General features: G+C 37.9%; 1 long non-coding RNA gene across 1 annotated transcript in view; it reads right to left on the bottom strand.

The window, feature by feature from the left end:
• Positions 1-26,580, bottom strand: part of LOC127020769 (uncharacterized) — a 96,332-nt gene extending 69,752 nt beyond the window's left edge. Inside the window, exons 1-2 of the long non-coding RNA XR_007767106.1 lie at positions 26,529-26,580; positions 21,229-21,355 (exon numbers count right to left, since the gene is read on the bottom strand). This is a non-coding gene — a long non-coding RNA (uncharacterized LOC127020769). The remainder of the gene's footprint in view (positions 1-21,228; positions 21,356-26,528) is intronic.
• Between the last annotated feature and the right edge of the window lie 424 nt (positions 26,581-27,004).

The following is a 27,004-nucleotide window of genomic DNA, read 5'->3' as shown; positions in this document are numbered from 1 at the left end:
GATTCCCCAGAACACTTTTTATGAGCACAGACTTGGGACCAGATTTGCAAATGACAGTACTGTGAACCCAGGTTAAGTTCTGAATACTGTCAATTATCATAACAATATGAAAACAGCTGCTTAACTAGGAGTAATTTAATCAAACATTCTCAATTTCTGTCATTTTATGCAACTGACTGTTTTGCCACGTACAACTTCCGGGAATAATGAATACCTTGGACAAAAATCATAAGCGTTGGTATAGTACAAGAAGGCAATTGGTCTTGCAGTATTTACAGTGCCATTCAAAACAGAAAGCACCAGAAAGTAAGAGTCACCTTTGTCTGCAGCCTCCTGCAATACCAAAGTATTTGGATTCACGTAGAACTTCCACGTGAAATGCCTCCAATGTCAGCTGCAGCACCTTGCAGCTGGCCGTAACGTTTAAGAGGTTTGTAACTTTCTTCTTGTACAGTTGAGGCATGAGAGCTGAGAGTTCTAATCTGGGATTCGTATGATTTTGAACACAGAAGAGTCTTTCCTCAGTATGGTGTCCTCCATTAATAAAGCTAAGCACTTCTGTGTTCTTACTGACTGCTGCTGCGAGAGTAATGGAAGTCATATTTCATTATCCAACTTAAGCAAAATACAATTTTTAGGATCTAAACCAAAGGGCATGAAAGTCAAAAGGAACCCTTCCACCTCACAAACCTCGAATACACTAGAAAGACTTCATATGGTCTTTGACTCTCTCACAACACACCATTCAGTGAAAATCTTCAATTTTCTGGCGCATTTGAAACTTTTATGTATGCCACATTTTAGACAAACATTTTCATCAATCCACCTCTATCTATATGTTCAAAGTTTTATCAAATCAGATTTTCTTTGCTGCTATGTGAAAAAAATCGAGATTTATGCTTACACTTTTTAGAAAAGCAGATCTTAATATAGACATCTAGGACTCAGTATTCGGACAACAGCAAAGAAACGAAGCATTTGCTTTCTGTCATCTCTAAACCACCCAGCATATCAAAGTTCAAAGGACTTTATCCCATTACTTTTCCTTTCAAGAACGACTAATGATTCCAGTACAACCCAACTATGACTTAAACTATGAATTCCCCTTTATAAATATATTGTACGAAGGAAAGATGGGGAGACCCTATTTTTTAAGGGGAAACAATATTTCTACATGTATATGTTCAGGGCTAACGAGCAACACCATCTGCAAGGCTGGAATATTTTCACACTCCTTTCTATTATACAAAACAATAAAGCCTCTCCAGCTGATTTCTCTCGTTGTAGAATGCAAATTGCCTATAAAAGACCTCAGGGTGTGAGAAGACACTTATCAAACAGATATTACACATGCTCTCATACCAACTATGCTATCAACTACGCAATTTTAAATATATTAAGGATAAAAAGGTATCAACAAACCTGCTTTTTGTGGTTATAACAATCATGATCTGAAGCACCTCTCTTTGTGAAGCCATTGCTTAGGATACCGATCTTTCTCACTTTAGGTCTAAGATAGCATCTGCTTCATGCTAGGTGCAAAAGTAAATTTTCATTAAAAGAGCTGAAAACAAAATTATCTAATTTTTAACATGTAAAAAGGGAGTACTTTCACCTTGATGTAACAGATGCTATAACAGAACATCAAAAAGCTGCATCTTATACAAAAGTTTATTGTATAAAGGTAAACATACTATTAAAGAGATTGAGTTCATCAACATTTTGATGCAGAGTCACATTTCCAAAAATTACATTCATTGCTCGTAACCGAGTGGTGCATTCATGAAGCAACTGATTTCCATGAAGGAACTCATTTCTTGAGTTTGATTGCAAGATTGCAAGATCTTCCCTACTCAAGTAATTCTGGAAATCAGATGTGGATCTTTAAAAAATGGGGTCTTAATGAAGTAACAGACTTAGCAGAACAAACCAGATTAGTGTCATCAGCCTAAACCACTCAAGCACAATCAGTCACTGATTTCAGTAGTATGGGTTAGTTTTATTTCAATTACTTCGCTTTTAAAGCACAACAGTTAAAAGTCACAGAAAAGACTAACCGTGGAGTTGTCCACAACCCGAAATTCAACTTCCTTGTTCTTACAGGGAAGCAATTAAGATCCAATCATTTTTAATGCATCATAAATAATCTTCACACTTGCTGTTAAGTTAATTAATATAATCAGTAATGCCAAACACATCAAAACGAAACTTATTTGCAAACATGCAAAATGTTCTGCCTCATTGCCTCTCTATCAAAATTAAATGTCATTTTGCTAACAACTTTTGCAAAGTTTTAATTTCAATCCCTTTTGATCACAAATCTTACCAAAAAACTGATACAACTAATCCAAAGTATAGTTGTTTTTTTCTGACAGAGTCCAAGTGTCATGGGAACACTACTTGAGCACTTACAGCCTGATTCTGCAAAAAGTTCTGGGGTCAAGTTACTTATGTCCTTAAGTGTTTCATATCAAAGTATTGGGTATTATTCATTGACCTTCACTGAATTGCCAGAAATTGCTTTTATGTGAAATGAAAGTAGAGCAGATGGCTAAATAGTTCATTACTATCAAGGCAAGTAAAAAAGAAAATAATTATCTGTAAGAACTACAAGGAAAAAAAACCTGTAACATGCAAGAAGTGAAATCTCACTTTTGGAATAGAAAGTTCATAACTATTTTGATGACCATGGACCTGCACTCAGCTTTCTCATTCTGCGCACAGAGTTCACACATTCATATGATAATTGCTCAAAACCAAAAGATACAGAGAATAATTGTAGGGTTTATTTTGTGGTCCTGTGCACCCTGGGAAATCCAAGTGTGGAGAGGTTCACAGGCTGAGAGGCGCCAGTGGGATGCTGTCAACTAAACACAGGGGTACAGTGAATCTATATGTGCCTGATACATTGCCCACATTTTGGGGTCTGGTCTGGCCTCTTCCAGACCCTCCACAGAAAGGGGTTACATTCCCTCCTCCTGTAAAGCTGCCTGGAAGTTTGTCTGCAGAGTTTTAATCCTACCAACAGAGAGCTGAGTTCCTACAAATGCTACATTATTCACTGGCTGTTCTCCCGCACTGCATCAGTATCTAACACACATGAAATTTCATTAAATGATATTCAGGATCCCGCCAAAGTGATAAAATAAGAAGAATCACCTAATATTTCAGTGTTGTTTCCACTCATTAGAAGGTGGGGAGATTATTTAGCGGATATTCTATGTGCTGTTACAACAGTTAGGCTTGTAGGAAACTTCCACAGCCAGACCCTCATTTTATTCATAGAAGATTACTAGGAAATCAAGTATGATAGTGAAGAAAGTTGCAAGAGAGTGGCAACCCATGCTCCTCCACAGCCTGACAGCTGACACATTTTGGGTAGTTCCTGTATACATACAGTGCTTGGTTCTTCAAGACAAAGTAATTAGTAAAACTGTTATAAAGAACATACTGAGCATTAAGTTCCCTTTTTTGTGGAATATCTATGTACATATCATAGGTTTTGACAATTTTCTCTAATTACAGATCTTCAAATAAATTTGCTAGCTGATACGTTAGTTGTTCCTTATAGTGTCCACGGCAGGTACTGAGCAATGAAAAGTTCGTAGCTGAACTCTGATATTTACTGTTAAGTCACAAGTCTTTGCTTCTCTGAACAGAAAACAAAATCTCCCTCCTTCAATGCAAATAAAGTTTTCTTTCAGAGTTTTTAATGCTGCTGTCCACCACCAGTGCATCTAATATAAAAACAACAAAATTTCTAGTGGCCTTCATGAATTCAAGCTTCTTCTGTGTTTCAAAAGGAAAAAAAAAAAGTCGCTCCTTGTACAATATTTTAAAATACATTAATTTACTCTTGCCCACAAATAAAAATCCAGGGTGAAACACAAAGGCAGAGCCCCAAGTGATTTTAATAGTTCTAAAGTTCTACATCATAAGTTTATTCATCATCAATGAATTCTGCATCTTTCTAAAAGGCTTAAAAAAAATTAAAAAAAAATTACTGCTCATGGCCATTTCTTTGAACTCCACTTATGCAAATGTTCAGGAACCAGGACCAAAGGGAAATGAACAGATCTAATCAAAACCTCAATTGCTTCTAATTTACAAGCAAGTTTTTCTCTATTTAGGCAAGACCCATGTCTCAATTCTTCAGTGACCTCCCCAGAATGACAAGAAAGAGATTCATCCAGGTTTGAGCTCACAGGGAGATCAAGACCAAGTCAATGCTGAAGCTAACAGTATTGCTGGGCTTGAATTAATTTTTGTTTTTTATTAAACACCACAAAAATCCAGGTTATCTGAGCAAAAACCACCCAATTAAAATAAACCTAAATCATAACACTTCCTGGAAGTAAATCATGTTTTTAAATTAAAGTTGCTTGCCCATTAGCTGCAGATCCTACAGCAGATGATCCTAATAGCAAGTTAACTCAAACAGCAGGCAGCAGACAGTACATCACATTGCTAGCACATCAGAGCTGTTTCCAGCAGCCTTTTCGTTATTGGGTGGGGTTTTTTTTAAAGTGGGGTTTTTTTTTCCTAAAGTCACTTCTTTCACATCAGAAACAGTTTACCTCTAGCCAGGTTTTAAATCAGTGATTTCCTGTCAACGCACATTTGCTTTCAAGTAATTATTCTATTTTAAATACATGCAATTCAATATAAGTAAATTGAAGGATATGAACTGAAGCTGAAGTTTTTAAGAGCAAACACAAACCATAGAACGTATCTTCAGAGCACGCCAGCATGCTATGCACCGTTGCTGAAACCTTTTATTTTTTAATACAAAAAAAAGGACTGAACTCACCCATTGTTCCAGAATCCAATTCAAAGTCCTCCAATAATACCTTCCCTCCAGGAAGACCCAATTTCCACTTCTGTAACTAGAAAAGTACAGACCGACCTGAACCTCATAATGCTACCCCACCTCGCCTTACAGGGAGGAAATGTACTCTCCCCCTACTGCAGGTAATGCTGGGATGAGCACAGGTTTAGGCTGATGGATCTGGGCATTGCAAACACCTGCTAAAACCTGAGGTGAAGAGAGAGAAGGTGCAGAGCAAGTGCACTCACCGCTTAGTCTCTGCCACTTCAGTCTGAGGTGCATCTATACTACCCATAACCATGGGGAATGAACAGCCTTCTAGGATAAGCAGGGCTGGAGTAACAGGAAGAAAGGGCAAGAAAAGAATTAGTTCAGGGACGCTACATCAGATGGTATGCATTCCTTTATCTTTTCTCAGAAAGCCAATCTCCTGACATGAGCACAGATCCAGCAGGAAAGGTGACCCTGGCATTACTTCTCCTGTTGAGACTGCAATAGTCAGAACCAGTGTGAAGCCCACTGTCTTGGCTTAAGGAAAGGTAGGTGTAGCCTATCTGCTTATGCTTTCTGAGAGATGTACGTAGGCCTGACTGCAGGTTGGAGTAAGAACTCTCTTGTAACATTGGATTTACTTTTCTGCCAGGGAATTAATTCATCCCAAATAGGATAAACCCTGGACACCCAATCACTCAGACTTGAGAAGAGGCTCATGAATTTTAGCCCTGGCAAATACAGACTCTCTCATGCTTCTTCAGTGAGTGCAAAAAAGTTAACACTGCTTTAAATTCCAAATACACAGAGGCCAAGACACTCATTGACTTCTTGCAGGAGCAGAATCTGGCCCAGATACATGAAACATTTCAAAAGAAGCCTTGACTTGCAACAAGGATCAGTCGAGACAAAAGTATTTGAGTCAGGGCATTGCTAGACAATCTTGCTGGTTGTCAGATCTGCAGTGTAATGACATGTCAATTTGATTCCTTTTGTGTGTGAGCTTGGAGCCTATCTTTGGGCCTGAATTCTTCTGTACTTTAGTTTTTCTTTTGTTCCAGTGGCACTTCTCCCAACATTACTTGACAATGAGTGATGCTCCACAACCCTGATCTTTCACACCCTGTTGGTGACCTATAACTTTTCATGCATAACCTTTGACCTGGGTCCTGACAGTTTGATTTATTGTCCAGTGTTATGATTTATGAGTATCTTCTCAGAATAATTAACGGACAACAGGTGGCAGCATAATAATTTTGATTACCCAGCAGTTCATGAAACCACTACAAAGGTGACTTCATTTACTGAATAAGAAAAGGACAACAATTAAAAATTACACAAAGCAATCCTTTTATGCCTTTTTGTTTTTCACCCTTTGTCTGTCAAACAGAAGACTTTATTTAGGCTCACTGCCTCCCTTTTCAAATACCCGGAACTGAAATTCTGTGCAGAAGACAATGCTTCCCAAATCATGGCGCTGGTAGAATTATTTTGCTGTTAGAAAACACTCCAATTTCGTGTTGTCAGTTTCTATAAAACCAATGAGTTACTTTAAAATCTGTTTGCAAAGCTGTACAATGTGGGCCAAAGTTCATTCCAAAGCGTAGGGTTTTGTAAACTTACAATTTTGCAGAACTGCTAAAGTGTTGTGTCTTGAATTCCACTTATCTGAAGTTAGATCCCCAGTCAAAAAAAAAAGTATTGCCACAATTCACCTCTTATGTATGCAGAGCTTCTCTCTAAAGGTTTTTCCCCATCTCTAGCGATCATAGAACGAAAGGAAATTTTGCTCCTAAGTGTCTCAAATAATTGCTTAAATTTAGGTTAAAGGGCAAGTGCTCGCTACCCTGGCTTCAGGCCCCATGCTTAGACAAATCAAATTCAGCTAAATCTGCAATATCTTCCGAATACCTAACTTCACCTTTTCATCACAAGCAGCTCTCTTGTAGTCATTTGGGCTACATACAGGAGCAGCAGTTAGAATAAATAATGCACTCTCCAGACTAATAGTAATGATGATGCATACATACAATACCACAAAAAAAGTTATACAGTGGCACAGAGTTGTCTATTTCTGAAAAATAGGCTTAAGACAATCTGTATTTAGAACATGTTCAAGTTTCCATATATTCTATGTAATCCACAAAGTCCCAAATAACTTTTTCTCCCAGAAACTTCATACCGTTATGATGTATTCTTTCTCATCACTATTCGACATGCTGCCCTCCCCCTTATTTCAGTTGATCACAATTCCTTAGCATTTTTGATAGACATATGTTGATATGGAAGAGGACATAATGATATCATCCATATGGACAGTGGGATCCACAGCCAGATTTTCAGAGCTAATCAATAAGACTTGCAGTGAAGTCAGTTGGAGTTGCAAGTGTTTAGAACTTCCAAAAATTGAACTGATAGTGAATAAAGAACAGAGCTGGTGTGTGTTTGCTCACAGGATATACATTAAATTGCAGAACAAAGGCGTACTTTGACATTACACTTTCAGTTATTCTTAGATATGCTTTTAAATATTGATTAAAATAAGTGGGATAATGTGTGGTTTCTTAATCTTTATTAAAAGATAAAGAGTTTAACATCTAGCAGAATTCGGTGCGCTAATGCCAGCAGACCACTGCCAGCCTGCACCAGCTTGGACACTGGAACAGAGCACTTCCTTCTCATCCCCCCTAAAAGTAAACTAAACGCATTCTAGTGAATTTCAACAGCAAAAATTGTTTGTCACAATTTGTCTGCATGCCCAAGACAGTACAAAAATTCATTTTGCATATGCTATCACAATGACAATATTACAGGCTTATCATTTTTAATTGACTTTATGACTTACAAAAATATTCCCACAATCCTGCTTTACATCAGTTTTGTAACAGTTTAACACACAGCTATGAAATATTCATTCCTGTTACATTCAAATTTTAAAATATCTGATGGAGAGCCTGGCTAATAAATAAAGCAGAGTTCCCAGGATATTAAAAGCACTCAAGCTTCTGCAAGGATCCTTAGTGGAAAAATAAGTAAATTACTGCTTTTGAGATCAGACTTGTTTTATTCCCCTCCCTTCCCCTGAGAACTCAAAGACACCCCTACAACCAAACGCTACTATAATGAAGCCAATTTTGTCCTTAGTAGTTTTATCAAACCTTTAATACCACATTAGCTGCTTAATACACAGTGAAAGTAGCAACAGAAAAGCACTAGCACCCAACTGCATTCTCAGTAGAGATGAAGGAAAAATTTGCAACAAATCATTTATCAGATTAATGCAGCTGCTTTTGCTACTCATGAAATAGCCACAAGCTTTCTACAAATGGAATAATAATAATAGTCACAAAAAATAGAGCGTGTATGCCACAGTTTGTTCTAATTAACGTTTTAATTTGGGACAGTGTCTCAGTGGTGATGTGTCTGGTATATCACATGACACCATTTTTCTCTTTGATTGGGTGTTGCAAAGGCATTCGTGGTGCAAGGTTTACATGCAAATCTTAAAGGGACACTTGCAAATATAAATGAACCCAACTGGTTTTCCCACTAAAACTCAGTTATGTACATACTGACACACATTTAACCAGAGCAATTCATTTCATCATCAAAGTGTTTGAATATTTTCTAATTGTCTCCAACTTTTATTCCACATCAGCCACAAAGTAAAATTAATAAAATTTTAAGAAAATAAAAGCTCCTACAATGAAATTTCACCAGATTTACATAGATAAATTAAGGCACAAAGATTCTGCATGTTCCATGTCATTGACTCTAGTTTTTCTGGTTTGATTCTCACATGGGAAGTGGCAAGCTTTAAAATGGTATATGTGCTCAAATCATGATGTGATTTTAGTACTTTGTTTCCCATCAATTTTTAAATTAATTATCTGGAAGCAAGCAGCGGTTCATTTTTGGTCATAGACTTTTTGATTAGAAGCTGTGACCCTTTATGCCTTTTTGGCATGCTCTATACAACACCAATGACATGCAGCATGACCTCTGACACCTGATTCAACAAAAAGTAACTCCCGGACAGATCTTTCATATTCAGCAATCTCTTTGTTACACTGGGACACTTACCCAATTCCATCCCTTAAAATCCACTACGTCTCCCCATTTTCTCCCCTACCCCCTCCTACTCAGAAACTTATTTGGTAGCAACGTTTCTGTCCTTCCATTTGTGTCTCTCCTTCTGTTTTTACAAACTTTACACTATACCATCGTCCCATATGTTTGTGCTGCACACAAGGAGGTTTCTTTAGAAAGCGCTGATGCTAATTATAAATTTAATTTGCATTTTAATTAGAATGGTAGCAAATTAAAAGCGTGGCAGCTGGAGAATTTTGAACGCTTTGCAGAGATTTGGTGTCAGTATCTCCCTGCTTCTGACTTCGCTCTCTTTTCATTTTTCCCCTCACTATCTTTCATTCACACAAACATATTGGCAATTTTTCTCCTCTCTTGTTTCTTTTTTTGTCTATTTTTTATTTCTCCATTTTCCCCCCAAGGATCAAGTTATAAATTATTTCTTTTTTGTACTGATAAACAGTATACTCTTGTCTTGTGCCAGTACATCGTGTACTGTAGTGATAGTGCAGCTTTTAAGTGAGCTTTTGTGAGGCTCTGTCAGTACTGCCCTATTTTGCCATTTATATCTGCAGTTTATTTACAGGTAGGAATCTATTCTGTACCCCCTCGACTAATTTCAAATTCCAGACCATAGCAGCAAACTCTAGCCTAGCCCTAGACATTTCTTTTTTTTTTTTTTTTTTTTTTTTTTTTTTTACATGCTACAAATTCGCAATAAGTCTGTAGAACCTTAACAAAAGCCATTCAGAATGCATTGGGGACTGCTCAACTTTATTCTTTACTTAGCAAATGCAGCATTCAGTGTGCTTTTGGACAAAAGGCTGAAGTAATCTGTCAGTCTTTTGGTCCATATAATGGCATATATTCTGGCCCTAGTGTCTCCCAGTGCTGTCTTTCACTTGCTATGTGAGCATGTCTGGTTTTAGTACTCACGTGAGCACATTTAGTCAGTTCTGTCATTTTCCCTATGTTGCATCTCCATGGTCATTTTCATTCCTTCTGTTCGCTTCCCCCACGGTGTCCTTGCTCAATAATTTTCATTAATTGATTGACAGCTCTGATAGACCCAACTAACCTCTATCTCACTCTCATGTCGGTTTTTAAATAAGTACTTGTATGTCCAATGACCTTGTCGCCTCATCAGATATCAGAAAATGAGCATGCAGATATGGAGGAAGCTGATTAGCAAAATAAGGAAGATCTCACTTCTGGCGTAAGTCCATAATAAGCTCTGACAACTAACTTCAGAGTTAAGCATTTAAAACAAAAGGGACCTACAAATGTGGAATAAATAGATCTTAACCAGTTTCCTAAGCGCTGGCTATAGTAAAAGGAAGGTTTAGAACATTATTAACATAACAGCCTTTCTAGAAAGCTGGAAAACAAGCTATATTTCCAATATAGGAAATATATGTTGGAAATACTCAGACTTATTTTACTGTTTATAATTCTGTTTTCAATTACTTGTGCAGCATTGTTTAGCTCCCGAAATCCATCCATGGAAAGGGAAGTGAATGTATAAATAAAATTAGACTATATTTCTTTTTTTGTTTTTTTTAACATAGAGCTAAATTATTTACAGCATACCAGTGATCTTTCCCATAGTAAAATTAACCGAACCTCAAAAAATTCTAGGTTGTTACACACATGCATCTAAATCACCAGATTAACATATACTGGGTATTCTAGGTATTTTCGTTAGAAATCGTCCTTGCAGAAAATATCAGGCTTTAAACATACAAAAACACCACAAAGATTTATTTTTATTTTAAAGATGGGAAGCTGAGGCATAGTGACACATGCAGAAGATCTCTTGCAGATCAGAAATGAATCCAGCTAAACTGAGTCCCAGTCTATCACCTTTTTCCACAATGCCACCCTCTTTATCTATTTCAGATCACTGAAGCATTGTAAGTTTTCAATTTTTTGAATACAGATAGAGCTTTATCTAGTGGTATTTCAGGTTTTTGATATAACGCGATGATGTCAAATGACATTCTCACTCAATGTGCTTAAATGAGCCAGATTAACAGAACAATTTATCTTAAAACGCTGTTTAGCAAATTGTAAAGCCTAACCAAAGTTTGGAGCAGCTGTCTGAGCTGCAAATCTAAGACCAGAAGATATGATAGAATATACTCCATTGGCAAAGGAGAAATTAGTCCATTGGAATTTCATCTCTACTTTTTTTCCGTGCAGTAATCATTGATTTTGGATGAAATTCACCTGATTCTGGTGGCTACAAAAGCTATTGAACACCCAACTCTTCAGCTCATAGGCTTTACCATAGCATTCACACCACAAGCACCAATGCACCATGTTCAAGGCTATATTCTGTACCAATTCCTAAACTAATACAGGAACCATAGTATGGCATAGAAGAGCTCAAACACCGATTCTATGGTTTTATGAACTACTTACTCCAAATCATCTGGAAAAACTAGTCTTTGAGATTTGAAATTTTTATTCTTAACTATGGAAGTTGCTTGATGACATGTTGTTGGGATATTTTATTTACTTCCTAATCTTACTCAAGAGCATAAATGAAATTCTCTTTTAAGAAGCAAAACTGGCAGACTCAGGCATTCAGAATACAAGAGTTTGACCACGCTTAGCTGAAAGCATAACTGAAGTTTCAGAATACAAGTAGAGACTTATTCTGAGTATATGCCCCTTTTTCACATCAGCACAGCTCCAGTTGTTTTCATAGAGTCATTCCTTATTCAACTAGTAGGAGAAACAACAGTATGAGGCCTTGAAATAGAGACAGACTGAAATTGAGCCTAACATTATCCTCAAATACAGGAGCACCTTATTTCTCTCACTATTTTGGCTCTTGCATAGGTGAAAGACACCTGCTTTTCTGTATGAGATGAAGTTATTCTGTTGGCTTCCACTGGACTGAAGGGCAAGGCAGGAAGATGGAAGGGTAAACAAGCCAAAAAGTTGTCTAAAAAGGCCTAGCTGGAGATCAAGAACTAAGGACAATGAGGAAAATAAGACCATTTCTAGTACTAGCATAAACAGTGTAGGCATGTTTTAGTATTTATATTCCAGTATTTTCTGGAATGATATTTAATGGCTTACTAAAATTACCACGCTTTTTGGTGTGGCAATATACCTTGATTTTCAGAAAGCATGATGCCTGGGGTGGGTTGAGTCTGGATTTACATATAGCCAGCCTGATAGAAAACAAGCTTGCATTTTCACGTAAGCACTCTACCTTGGCACATCACTAATGAGAACAGCAAGAGCAAAAAGTGATAAATTACCTTCAAAAAAACAGAAAAAGTATGTGACAGAAAATACTGAAAATGATCTATAACTTGTAAGAGTTTAAAACATAACAAAATCTTGCAATGAATGTCAAGTGTCTTTCAAGAAATGCTATGTTTTTACAGATGCAATTTAAAAAAAAAATCTTCCCTCCAATTTGCAATTTCCATCTGTACAGGATTCAAATCTCAATGCCAGAGGAGTTGAAAGTAGAAGCCCATTTCTGAAAGTTCCCTTACATGAAGAATTTTGCTTGGGTAAGTACTTCCATTAATTTCAAAGCCTTCTGGGCTACCAACAAAAATTCAGTGACCTCAGTGAAAGTAATCACATGGGTTTAGACTGACTATTTCTATGAGTAAAGCTTTGCAGAATCTAAATCAACTAAAGTGTCTTCAAGATCTAACTTCCATAAGTGGTAAGTAATATTAGGCAAAACGTTGATATTTGGTTAGCCTAATTAACCTTGTATTTTAATCATATTATTACATAGTAAAGTTCTAATTTCTATTGTACTGTTATATGCCCTGGAATACCCTTCTCCTCTGGAACATAAACAAACAAATCAGAACAAGTTCAACTGTTGGATAAGCTCTGGTCAACTGAGTTTCTTTTAATAACTTTTTATTATGAAATTGTCCAGAGTACACCAGCATTCTCCAAATTACAAGTCTTCCACCTTAGCACTTTGGAAAGGCTTGGATTTTATTTCACGTAAGTTTTTGCAGCTGTACAAAATACTTTCATTAACCCAAGAATGGATTATTTGGAGTGCTAATTAATTGATTCTTCAAAATGCCAATTGACATACTCCTAGGGAAAACCTGATCTAAGCAACTATGTTAATCAAGCTATTGTACTTATGGTTCTGTCTGAATATCAGACCATCTGAAATGAGGAGAACTTTGCCATTACTATCCTGGACCTCTTGTGGGCAGCTAATTAATATGAGTAGACTATGACAGTTGCACTTGTACATTCACTGTACTGCCTGACAATAACTCTATAAAATTTCATTTCAGCTAAAGAATGGAAACAGTGTTAAATACCATTATTTGCCTTCCTTTGATGTCTGAGAGTCATTATGAAAGCAATTACAGCAGTTTCTCTGTCTGTATGTCTACAGGGTATTTATCTGTATCTGTCTGAGTCCTTTGCCAGGTGGAGAATATATGGCATATTAAAGACAAGGGAATTCAGCCTCAATTATCAGACTATGAACAGAAGAAGAAACAAAATCAGAGTTTTGCAGATGATCCTGCCAGAAAACAGTAATTTAATATTAAAGGCAGGTAATCTGGGGAAAACTTGCCCAGTGCAGAGTCTTTTTATTTTAACATTACTGAATTCCTCCCTCCTTCCATTGTCCTATTTTGTTTTCTATTCTTTTAGCCTCCATGTTTTCTAATACCTCTGCTCACTTTAAATAAGCTTATGCTTGGTTTGAGAATCTCATGAACATGAGACTTTTTTTGTCAACCCTACTTTTTGTTTCTTAATTACATGCAGATATTCTGCCATTTAAGAACCTCTCAGAGGAAACAACAGATTCTGAGTGGGTTAAGGCCATATGAGGCAACATGCTGACAGTAGAGTTAGGAGCTTTGTCCTACCTACAGAAGGACTACATATTTCATTCTGCCTGTGCCTAATTATTATTTTACTGATCCCCGTGGTAGCATGACTAGGTCCATAGGTTGGCAGATGGGTGAAGAGAGTACTCACTCTACACACAGAAGGGCCAATGCCAAATTTATCCCTTGGATTCCTTCAGCTGTCTTCCCACAGCAGACTACTGGACAAATAAAGACAATCCTCCAATTGCTCTTCTATGCCACTAAGTTTAGAACTGTCAAAATAATGTTCTGCTAAAAAACTTTGACAAATACTAATTTTTCAACCAAACATGTATACAGAAAGCATGAGCACCTTGCTTTTTCACCTGAAAAATGCATTAGTTCTAATCCTCTGTTTTCTGTATATTGAAGGTACATCCATTCATAAACAGCTTCACAGTTCCTTCATAACTTGCAAACATGGATATTTTACCATCTTGTCCTTCTAGTGTTCTATAATAACCCCAGTTCTGTAACAATGAACCTCACCACAAATCTCAAAACATCAGTTCCATCAAGAATTAGGATTTTTAGTACTATCAGTAAACTCTTGTGATGAGATTTAGTAACTGTTGTCTGCACCTGAAAACATCATAGAATGCTATAATTTGGGCACATGAAAGAAATGCCTTGGTATCTCCAAATGGGTTACCCAGTTGTACCATACACACACAGGAAAGTAATACGGACCTGGATGAAAGCCAGTTTGCCCTGCTATTCAGGGCTGACAGGATGCTAATTTATCTTAGTTGCCTGCTATCCATCATCATTTGACAGTCTAGTGAATGTATCTATAAAAGCCAAAGATCTCTTCTTTTGGTAACCTGAGTTTTCTGATGCTTTATGCTGTCTTTTGTTTTAAATAGAAAGGCAAGAACATTACCAAAATGTCACGCTGCTCATCAAGCATGATGCCTATTCTGAAACTTGGGTAATATTTCTAGGAACAGCCTTTAGCATGTTATTAAAAAAGTCTCTTGATACTACCCCCAGATTTTGGGGCGGGGGGGAAGATGTAATATTTTAAAAGATTCTACAGGCAATTTAGAGAAAAGATATAGTAGTGTTTGACTACGTAAGTTACCATCAGATGAAGGCTGGCCTAGTCTTGAAGAAGTATCTGGGCCTGCGTATCTCATTGCTGTGCCATTAGCATAGTCATCCATCTTGGGAAACGGGTGTGCAAAGGGGGGATAAAATGCAACAGATACAAATATGCTACCATTTTCTTTATTTTTGCATAATCACATGGAGGCACTGGACAAAAGAAAGCTAGGGCATTAGTTTGCCGTAGGTGTGTTAAGAAACTCTGAAGTCCCTCCACCCACGTTCTGTTCTATTGAATTAGCGCTGTCACTCTCAAGCACCTAATACAACACTTACCCATGCAAAACAGAACTGTGCTTCATTTGCTTTAAGGCTTATGCTACCAAGGCCACAGAGATGATACACCAAGATGTCATCAATAATGAGTCCAAATTATCCATTATATGCCAACTGCTTATGCTACAGCTTTTAATGCATTTTGAGTATTAGATATCACACGCATCTTCCTCAAAATCCCTAGAATCTTTTCCAGCTGTAAATTCTTTTTGTTTAACTTCTAAAGAAAGCAATTATTAGACTACAGACATTTCCTTATACTCTTCTCAGACATTTTACTAGCAATCTTGTGTTACAATACTGTTTCCATCCTATAAGGGCATATTCTAATATTGGTCATTGGAAATCTTGCCATTTAAGTCTTGCAAAATTAGAATGTTTAAAAGAAATGTGTTTGTGTGTGTATATACACATATAGATAAGCTACAAGAATTTTATTTAAAAAGATTAATGAATGACATAAGTCTCATTAAGACATGAAGACCTTAATACCTTCTGAGCAGAGATACTGTGTGGCAAGGAAGGAAAGGATTTAATGATATATTAGACATTTTACAGTATAAATATATTCTTGATTAATTAAATCTGTGTAGTCTGTTACCTTACCCTAAGGAAACTATATTCAACAATGCTTTTTCTTAATAAGAAAAAAAACCCAAACAACTTGCTTTTGATATTTAACCTAAGAGAAAAGACGTAGAGAAAAATATTTTATGAACTTGTATAAACAAAGAAATTTAATTCTTTTCTTTAATTAAAAAGAAACAATGCAACCTGCACGAAACACACTTATTTTCTTCAAAAAGGAAGATTAATACAGGTTAAAAAGCCTTTCTAGTTTTACAAAATTAATACTGTGTTTAATTATATGAGATTAAAATTTCATTATACATTATACTTTAATTGGTATAGAAGGGGCCAGAGGTTAAAACCTTTGCACGAGTTACCTTTTGTGCTGTTCCAATATCTAATAACATAGCAGTTTTAAATTATAAACCCTGACAACATTTAACAAGTTTCTTACATGTTTTAATTTTACCCTAGTAATCTTTTATGTGGAGCAGTAGTGTTCCTGAGGTCATAATCCTGGATGATGAAACAAGCAGAGACAGAAATCATTACAAAACCAGAGTGGCTGGACATTATTGGATTATGGTAAAAGCGCTACCTGGACTCCAACTATCAACTACAGGTTTAGACATAGCTACTTCACAACACTTACATGCTGTGATGGTTAAAACACACCATGTGGGGCAGCCTTCTGCCTCCTAAACAAGCAGTTACACCTTCAAAAACACTGGGAACTTCTTCTGAGGAAAAGATCAAAGAAATCTGGAGGGTCCTTTAACAAATGAGTAAAGTGGCCTTGAACTGTTTAAACCACTGATGCTGTGTCCTACAAGTGGGATTTTCAGAGGACTCCAAGGGGTTTAGGCATACAAAGCCTATTGACCTCTAATGGAATTAGGACACCTATTCCAGAGGTGTTTGGAAAACCCAACACTAGTTAGAACAATCTTTCTCAAGCATAAACAAGAAGAGGCAACTGTTTCAAGGACAAATAGGCCTCCATGTTAAAAAGGGAGCAAGCCATTTTATTTATATGTGCGAGTAACTGTTTGCTGGTAAGCTAATGCCATTCCCACCCTACCTTCCGCCTATAGTGAACCTCTAATGAACAGGGTTGGTGAATCTAGGTGGGTCTGGAGACTTGAGTCTTGGTCTAAAAACGCTGATGTGCAAACACATGAATAGGTAAGACTCTTAAAGCGATCACAAACAAGTAATTTATTCTTGCTACAACTGATCATTTGAACAGCCCTCATTCCCAAACAATTCAAGGAAAAAAAAATTTAAAAAAAATCTCGATGGTATGAATCTGAGAAATTCTTGTCTGGCTCACTAACTTCTTTTCCCCAGCAAGAACAGAGACGATAGAAAAGCTTCTTTTCGGGAGTCAGTATTAACTTCTGCCACTACAGGGACCCAAGAGGCTATCTATTACTATTGAATTCAGTGATTATTGATTACTCTTTAGTATTGACAAAGTCAGTGTGTATATGGATTACCTGCCATATAAATGCCTATCATGTGAATGTAAGATTTGGACCAACAAGAAACTGCAAAACAACTTTCTAAAACATATTTTGTTCTTTGTTCCCATCCTATACATCTGTGCACGTGCCTCCTGAAAATTAAAAACAACTGCTCCTTTGTACAGCAAATCCAGGCAGCACAGCGTCAACATCATGCAAACTGCATACGCAAATAACAGTGTGTTGTTTAGTGCTATCCCAAAGTGACCTGTAGAAAAGGGGTGTTTGCTCATGTTGTTGAACTGAGGTGAGAACAGAGTTCTAATTACCTGTTTTTTTCCTGCAGTAGTTTACAGTTGAATCTCATTATTGGATAACTGTTTAATCAACTCGAAAAAATACAGTATAATTAGTACTGCAGCAATATAGATACACTATGAGGCAAGCAGTTCCAAGAATGGCAGAAGCCTATTCAATATTTTGTGAATATCTTATTTGAACCAAAATTCAGACCCTGAAAAATACTGTTTATATGCTTTTAAAATATTTAACAATCTTATACTACATCTTTAGACATTAAAATAGTTGTTCAGAGTTCCACTTGAAGTAAATTAACATAACTTCATTTAAATCAACAGATATGTACTGATTTGCCCAGTATGAGACTTTGACCCACACTCTTTTTCAGTAGCATACCAACTCTGGGCCTGATAATGTTTTCACTGAAAAAGAACACTTCAAAAGGATTTTTGTGTGCTTAATGAAATTCGGGATGAGGCCTTCTGCAAGTAACTATAGTGAGTAATTTTAAAATATCTTCTTCATTAAAAGGACAAACTTTCAGAGCCAGCAAATGAAATTCTGTAATTAAAACATGTTTGTTAAAAAAAAAAATCTGGAGAGGTCTTGGACAGTGAAATAATATCCTTTAGATTAGTGTTTAATTGAAAACAGTATTTACTGCTCTAGTGCATTTGATAGAGCTCTTTACTGTGTTTCTTTATGTATAATTGTATTTTGCAACCAATTTAAAATAACTAGATGAGTGCAGTTCTTATATAAGGTGAAGATGAGTCCTTGCAAGGATATCAACGTCTACAGGGGTTTCTTTCTAACAGATATGAAAAAGTAATTTCCATTCTGCTACTTTCATGTGATCCTTTCTGCATATAAAATGCCTTTCACATACATACACACACACGTCTCCTCACCTGAGGAGGATATTTCCTAAAAACCAACATACCCTACTCTAATATTCTCTGCATCTTCGATTTAAGGAAAAGTTAGGTCATAATAATAGCAACTTTTTTCCTTTAAAAGCATAATTAGTTGCTTTTAAACCTGTAGTCTTATTAAAATCTGAATGCTACAATTATAACAAAGAAAAAATAAATAGGTACAATTCTGACTTGACTACGGTATGTGTAAATAGACTAAAAGATTTCCAAATTTCCAAATTGCAAAGGGGAAGTTTGGGGTTAGTGACACTTCTCCCAAAGCTATTCCCTGCCTTAAAGGTATCACTGGGTTTACCAGATTTTAAATTGCAAAGCTGTTTGACCTGCTCTTGCAAAAAGCCTGAAAACTCAAAATTTGGCCGTATCACTAGAAATATTAATGAGCTTTGTTTTGGATGATTATCCAGTCTAATTCCTCATCCCACTGACAATTTGTCTTGTTGCATCTCTGACCAAGTTTAGTTTACACACACTCCGATCAGTGACCCTGTCTTTCTTCATGCTCAGAAAAGATGAGTTTAATATGATGCTATTGAAACAGTGATAATAATGCCCTGCCACACTGGAAGAAATTCTGCTACAAACTGGAACGTTTCTTGGTAAAGATACTACAGTTTTAAAGGTGTTTTTAAAAGTGGGAAGAGGACCTCAGTATGACTTATTTGCATGTGAGTGACTCAAGCTCTTTCCATACGTACCCATAGCCTGATTGCATTTAGCGTATTGGCCTATTGTTATAGACAAGAGAACGTCCAACTCTCTCAAGGTTAATTGACTGCTGTTCTTTGAAATATACATGAGAAACTTTATTGACTATCTCACATCCGACCTCACCTGTCATGCAGGATGAGACCAGTAACAGAGGAAAGGACTCCACAAAAGGATGAGAAGGACAAAGGTGCAATGCAGAAGGCTGCACTAAATTTTGCCAAAATCCATTCTCTCTTGTTGTCCTGTGTATTTTCTGATTCAACTTTTTGTGATTAGAAAGAGTCTGTAATTTTAAGGAGAGATTTCTCCTAAAAATTTACCAAATTAACTAGTTCTCCTAGTGCTACAGGGTCTCAAGGCAACTAAAACCAACAAACAGGAATATGCAGATGGCCCACATTCATCTCCAAAATTGACATTTGTAGATTTTAAGCCTTCCCTAAGAACGGTACTTTCTTCACATATGGAAATACCTCCATAACATTTTAAAGTCTACACTGATACCGACTTTCCTAAATAATTACCTCATCTCAGATATTACAATAGCACGACCTGAATTACCTGAATCATGTAAGGATAAAAATGACAAACCTATCACGTTGGCATGGATGCATTTCTGACAGAGTCCCATAAGGAGAGTAAACTAGACCATCTCTTTGTCCCTGAAGTGATATATATCACTTCCCTAGCTCTTTTACATCAAATTTCAGCCTTGCAATATTAAACCAGAATATGCAACTATATCTGCGAAAAAGTGTATAAATTATCTGCAAGAGTTCTGTGAGGGAAATAGTGCTTCCTCTGTGACTGCTACATGCAGTCTGCATACATGGATCTCATAAGGGCAGCATGTCCTGGAAATGTCTCATAGAAGAAATAATATCACATAGGAACCGACATTCTAAATTGCAGTCTTTCTAGGCTCAGATCTTCAAGGGATAGAATTAAATTTGGCTTAAATATCATACAACTACTTGTGTTTTGAATGTTCTGACACCAGAAGAACAGCTGTAATTGTTAAACCTCAATTCACCTTGAAAATAATTCCACATAAAACTGGAACAAAACTTTTTTTCAGATAAAAGCAAACATCATTTTGTACAACACACGTCACTTCACACAACAGCAATTATTGTTATGCTCAAATTGGAAAAAGGGTTTACCTTAGGTAGCTGACATAGCCCTACCCACACAGCACATCCCCCTGAAGAGCGTATATAAGCCAAACACACGTCTAATTTTTAGCACATTCCATGACTTATGTCTCCACAATGACAAGCCTGCACAAGACACATTTTTGATGACAACGAGATAACCCCTTGTAATGCCTCCACCATGATAACTGGATTTTTGCTAAGCTTTCCATGACCGAATTACAGCCATAATGATGACACACTACACACCACTGCCAAGCAGCATAAAGTGACACCTGTTTACAACAGCTTGAAATGGAACTTGTCAATATGACCAGAAACATTACCAATAACTAAGGGACTGTTTTTTCTAAACCTTGCTCATATTGGATAGTACCTGCTCAGCTTGGCAGCCGTACAGAACCAGAACCTAGCTTTACACCACCCAGAAACTCTGAGTCCAAAGAAGCTTTTTTTATGTTGTTGATAGAACAAAAAAATACTATCCATATCAATATGAAGGAGTACCAGTAAGACAGATCCAATTAAATCTCTTTGGACTGCATTCAACCTCTATCTAGACTCCATACTACAGAAAATCCACACACTCAATCTGTGCAAAAGCCAGAGGTAGAATATTTTCATTACTCAGTTCAGCACTAGGAGGTTAAAAATGCCAGTGTCCTATTCCCTTTAAAAATCTCTCATCTCCTACCCCCTACCTGCCAGCTGTATAGAGTATTTCCCTTGCCACTAATTCTGATAGCATGCCCTAATTAACTCATTTTATCTTTTGGTATAAATCAATTACAATTAAAATATAGTTTGTCAAACCTCAGTGGAGTATTGTTTCATGTTAAAAACATTTTTACTCGTGAGAGAAAGTGTGATTAACTTCAATAGAAAGCTTAAAGTTCAACTTACTATGAGCAGAGGGAATCAAGCACAATTCTTCCTTTGCAGAACACTTCAAGCTTCATCTCAGTGCAAGGAAATTAAATGAGTGGAGGGTTTTACACTGGTCATTCAGATCATTAGCATGTGGCAGGATCTAGGAAAAAAATTAAAAAAGTTGTTTTGTTTTGGGTTTGTTTGTTTGCTTTTAAAAACATGTGATGAATAAGATCATGAGAGAATGTCCAACACCTGAAAGGACAAAAAAAAGCTTTTTAGGCATCATACTTTTTGAAACACATTTGAAATGTGAAGTACTGTATTTTAATTTCAGATGGTAGATAAAAATGCAACAAGTCCAATGTTCCACTACAGATAAGGGATTCAGTTGCTTTGGCCATGAGTTAGTAATAGCAGAACACGAGAACGAGAGCCACCTCGTTTTAATAAAACCAGAGGTCCATTAAAGTTGTCCTGTCTCAACTCTTATCACCACAGAAACCACTTTAAACATTAAATATACAATGGAAGAACCTTCCACACATTACAACATTATATATAACATACTATATTCCAAATAAACATGATAGGGTTGAAACAGAAAAAAGTCCGTACCTAGATAAATGCGACTATAATAGAGATTTCCCCCCCGCCCAGGGCATTTTAGGTAACACATCCCTCACTGTCACAGACTAGAACAGGGCAAATCCTGGAGTTGTGTGGCTGTATTGAGTATAAACAGCAGGGTTTTGGTCACAGGGGCTGCAGGGCGCTGTGTGGGAGGGCGCCACACGCTGCCCCGTGCCGGTCCCGGCCGGTTCTGACAGGGAGGACAGCGGCCTGCCGCGCCGGCCAGTCAGGGGAGCGCGCGGTGCTGCGGTGGCCGCGCTGCCAAGGGAGACACACCTGAGGGCACACCGCAGGGAAGGGCTGAGGAGACACATGAGGAGATAGAGGAGGAGGCGCCTTTTGAAGAAAACAAGGGAGAATCGGGGAAGGGGACGTGGTTGAGACACAGATAGAGGTATGCCATGCCTGAGGGGGAACCTCAGAGGACGACCGCCTGTGGAGGACCCCACGCTGTAGCACACATCCCTGAGGGACCGCAGCCCGTGAGCAGCCCATGCCGGTGCAGGGACACCCCTGAGGAACGACACCATGGAACGTCAGCAGCCCACCCCAAACTACCGATTTTCAAGAAGAACAAGAACAAACGTGTTTTATAAAGATTCTTCCACCTGGTTCAGACTACAAATAGATGCCTATTATTTGCAGCCTGTGCATAATCTGTGAGACTGCACAATTTATATTTACGTGTGTTGGAATAGTATTCTGAGGACAAAAATCCATAACTGTACCAGAAAATACTTTATATGGTTTAAAAGCTCATAGCAGGTATGATACAGAATATAAGAGCGTAGTGCATTTTTCTAAGAGCCTGAAGAAAACATCCCTACTGTTTCTGATTTACACCAAGATCCCACGGCTTTGTGCTTTACTGTACGGGTCTAATTCTATACAACATACAACTTCCTAAAACATCTACTACACACACACACACACACTCTTATATTAAACTGCTGTGTGCCCCTATGCAGCTGCAGCAGAACGTTGCAGAGTTAGTTGAAAACATTGCCACTGCTGCAATGCAAAGCACTGAACTAGTACAAATCCCATCTGCCCATTAAGGAGTATTCACGAAAACCTGAACTGCAGCTTCATCTCAGCGGACTTTACACTAAATACAGTACTATCTGTTCATGCCACTTCATCTTATGTTAGATCAAGCATCTACCTTTCTACAGGTGGTATATATCTTTTTTTACACTTTCAAAGCCTGTTCTTTGCTATGCAGAACAGTGAAAATAAAGCACGTGTATGCCATGTACGTGTATAGGTACACACACATGCATACAACATTTTTCCCTGATAAGTGACACACTAGCCCCCTCTTACTCCATGTAGCTACGATTTCACCCAACAATTCTGGCAGTGCTCCAACAGCCCTCTTCAACACGATGATCAGCTGATTTTAGAATTCCTAGCCATCATAAAACTGGTGTTCAAAATGTAAGATGACTTGGGGTATCGTCAGATACATTGTACATGAGCACACAGTCTGCCCAGCCCACTCTGCCCTGAGTTTTCCGTTAGGTGCAGTGATGTTCAGCGACCTCAAAAACAGCGCCTGAAATCCAGGTGGCTGTACCAAAAATCAAAGTTTTTATTCCCACCAGTGAAACCACAATGCAATAAAAAGGGGCATCATTTGACAAATGGATTTCTGATGCACACTTACATTGTAATGAATAAGATCACTGTATTTACCATTAGCTGGGAGGTTGTGATGATTGCTGCTATCAGAAGCTTGAAATATTTCCTTTATGTTTTTATCTTGTAAGATTCCATGGGTATTTTACCGCACATTTGTAACAAGTACAGCTCTAGATTAGCAAACCACGGTTCTGTTTGACCCCAGCTACCATGTAAGCTTCTAGTTTTCTCTAGTCTAAAGTACACTAAAGTATTTTTCTGCTTTCCTGCAGTTTTTAAGTAGATAATAAGTCCCAAACTTCACCAGCCTTTAGCTGAAAGAAGCTTGTCACGGTGGTTGGTAGCTAATGAAGATCCTTTTAGTTTATCTTCATCAATTGTCAAATATTTGAGTCCATGAAGTGGTGTGATGAGGTACAAAGACAGATATTTGAAGGGATTTTAACTCATTTGAGCAATTACATGCTTAACTGCCCTGCGATAATCTGTCAGTCTGAGTCTTTTCTACACAGCAGAAGTGGGGAGTATTAGAATAGCTGGATTTAGAACATAAAGGCCTGGCCTGAATGGAAGAAAGGCACCAGAGAAATTAATTGCCAGTAACAAACAGCAGGACTGCTTGCAAGTTATATATCACATAGTTACCTACCAGCAGTGGTAGAAGCCAGCTGTAAAATAACATACTGAATTGTGACAAAATAGTCACTGCTATGAAATCAGTGAATACCATGAAGAATTTAAACTAATGTTGGCTAATCAAGTACATTGTATTACATAAACTATATAGATACAAAGATAAAAATCTTGTATTATATAAAGATTTGCTGAACGTAAATTTCAATAAAACAAACATGGTTTTAATTATAGCTCTAGGAGTTTTAAAAGGTGATGTTATAATTTATATGCTTATGTTTATTTACGCACGTGTTTCTGCCATACTCAGAATACAACACTGGTGTAGATTCAGTAATGAAACAATGAATAAAACAAAAGGGAAAAAAGATGATTCCTTTACATGTTATTCTTTAATTCTGAAATATTAAGATTAGAGTCAGGTTCTTAGGAAGATTTAACTGATAATGCATATCACTTATAAAGGTATAGTTAGGACTTCCTTGGGTCCCATAGGTTCTAAGTGGAGCCAAGAGAAAGCTATTATAGAGGAGCCATCTCACTTCAGTCCAGGCTCAGTGCGACTCCGGGCCACTGTTTCCAGAAGCCTGACTTGCTGTCCTTTTTCTTTTCCTTCCTCTCCCCATCAGATCCTTGATGCCATCCCCTTGCTCCATCGGTTGCCTGGCTCCTTATACAGCCTCTCTATCCACCGCTGTATGGCATAGGAAGACCTCTTCAGGTAGGAGTCGGTGATCTTGACTGCCAGTGAGTGTAGCCATGGCACAGCGATATTATCACCAGGAATCCTACTCTACAGCATCTTTTTCCTACACTCGTAGAATCCTGTCTAACTCAGTAACACTCTGGGATTTCCTGCAGTGGGGAAATATCAGTCCCAGTTATAGTCTTTTTACACCAGAAATTAAGCAGTCCTTGACTCTTGCACATATTTGGGGTGGGTTTTTTCCCTCCTTTGGAATTACACCATGAAACCAGCACAAGGAGTATGGACTTGAGACTACAACTAATGCAAGAAATGTCAAAACACACATACTGAAGTCTCTCATTGCCTCCCTGGTAACACTGACCATAAATGACAAAGTGTGTTTCTATACAGAGAGGGCCATTTCATTCACATTACTCATGTTAGTTATGATGTTTATTTTAGATTTGCTGTCTTCCTAAGGTGCCAGCTCTGAGGGAGCTAGTTAGCATGGTAGTGTTAGATACAAAGCAAAAGCCCTTCACCTCAGGGACTGTGCTTCAGTTCTGACCTAAGGTCAGAAAGGAAATAAGATAGGTAATCTCAGCTCTGTCCCTAATGACCAGTATTCCACATCACAATGCTACACATGGCTGTCAGCTTCTGCTCAGGAGAGGCCCAGGACACAGCCAGCATGGAGAACTAATTACCCTCCCATCCCAGGGAACAAATGGGCAGCCCAGCTCAGCAGGCTGAGATCACTGGCGAGGTACAGCAGCAGGCTAATAAAGTGGAGGAGTGTCACATGCATGGCTGTGGCATACAGTTCATGAGGCACTTTATTTTTCCTTCATTAATGAGGATTTTATTTTAGGCTCACTGTATCACATTAACATATTAAAAAAAGAAAAAAAGAATAGAGCTGATTTATTCAGTCAGCCTGGTGTTGCAAACATCACCTGCCTTTTGTTTTTACAGGCCTAATTCACATGGGCCAAATTAAGTCCAGACTTTTATGAGTGGGGCATAAAGGGCACAAAGAGCTGCTTCCCCCATCAGTGGAAGAAGGAACCATAAATTAGCTGCTTACACTAGAGAATCCAGAGGTAGAAATTCATGCAGTGCCAGCAGCATTAGTTGGGTCAGACAGGCCACGTCTGAGCTGGATGGACTAGGATGTGTTCTCATTCCCTCCCAACAATAAAGCAGGGGAACCAGTAAGGAAGCAGAGCCTTCAAAGAGCTGATGCTTAGCACTCTCCTCTTGCACCCCTGGAGCCACCACCCCTGGGCATCACTGTTCACAGTGCACAGAAGGATGTCTCCCTCTATGAGGTGTCTGAGACTAATTAGCTCACAGCCTAATATTTATTGGGATGCAACAGCTTCCTGTAATTACAGCAGTCACTAACTGCCTAGACCAAGGGGTAGAAATACCTGGCACCAGAAACACAGGTCACTGCCAGTACACGCACACACAGGTGCTCACAACCCCATTACAACCAGCGTCAACACTAGGAGAGCCAGCAGGACATTTCTTTTGTCTTACTATAGCACAGAACATACACAAAGCTTACAGCAAAACGTGGAGCGGTAAGCACAAAGGGAAGGGATATCTTAAAAAGCTTATGCTTTTAAAGCTGTTACAATAGGAAAAGTGTTAATTGAAAGAAAAGTAGATACTGAAGGAAGCAACTAGACATTGAGAAAAACACCTGGAATAATTGCCAGAAAGTTACCTTCGCACAGAAGCACTGGAGCCACACATCTGCCTGCACACCAAAAAAAATCAGCAACCCACCACCCCACACACATTCCAACATCCCCCTCATGCACCCACATGTGAGCATTTATACCTGGGAGTAGGTTGTGTCCTCTGCTTGCACCTGTGTGGGATCCTGGGAAATGTAGTCTGTCAGGTGGCCCTTCTTTTGCATGGGTTACTTTGACTACATTAAATACCGTGATTTTAAAGGATTTTAAGTATTTATATGAGTACATGGGATGCTGGGCTCTTTCTCAATTAAAAAGCAAATCTGAATTTTTTCAGGTGATGGGAATTATAAACACATCTTTAAAAAATATGCTAGTCTGAACAGGGAGGAAGCTAAGCCACGTTTATCTTGACGTGACTCAGACTCAGCAGTGTAAGCTCGAGGTGTTTGTCTTTTTATTTAGAGCACTGAATTTCGGAGTGCCAGTGTAGCACAGGTGA

Source organism: Gymnogyps californianus, chromosome 11, assembly GCF_018139145.2.
Source record: "Gymnogyps californianus isolate 813 chromosome 11, ASM1813914v2, whole genome shotgun sequence".
Taxonomy (NCBI): domain Eukaryota; kingdom Metazoa; phylum Chordata; class Aves; order Accipitriformes; family Cathartidae; genus Gymnogyps; species Gymnogyps californianus.
The sequence above is the reverse complement of the archived record's forward strand: the minus strand, read 5'-3'. Positions and strand labels throughout refer to the sequence as shown.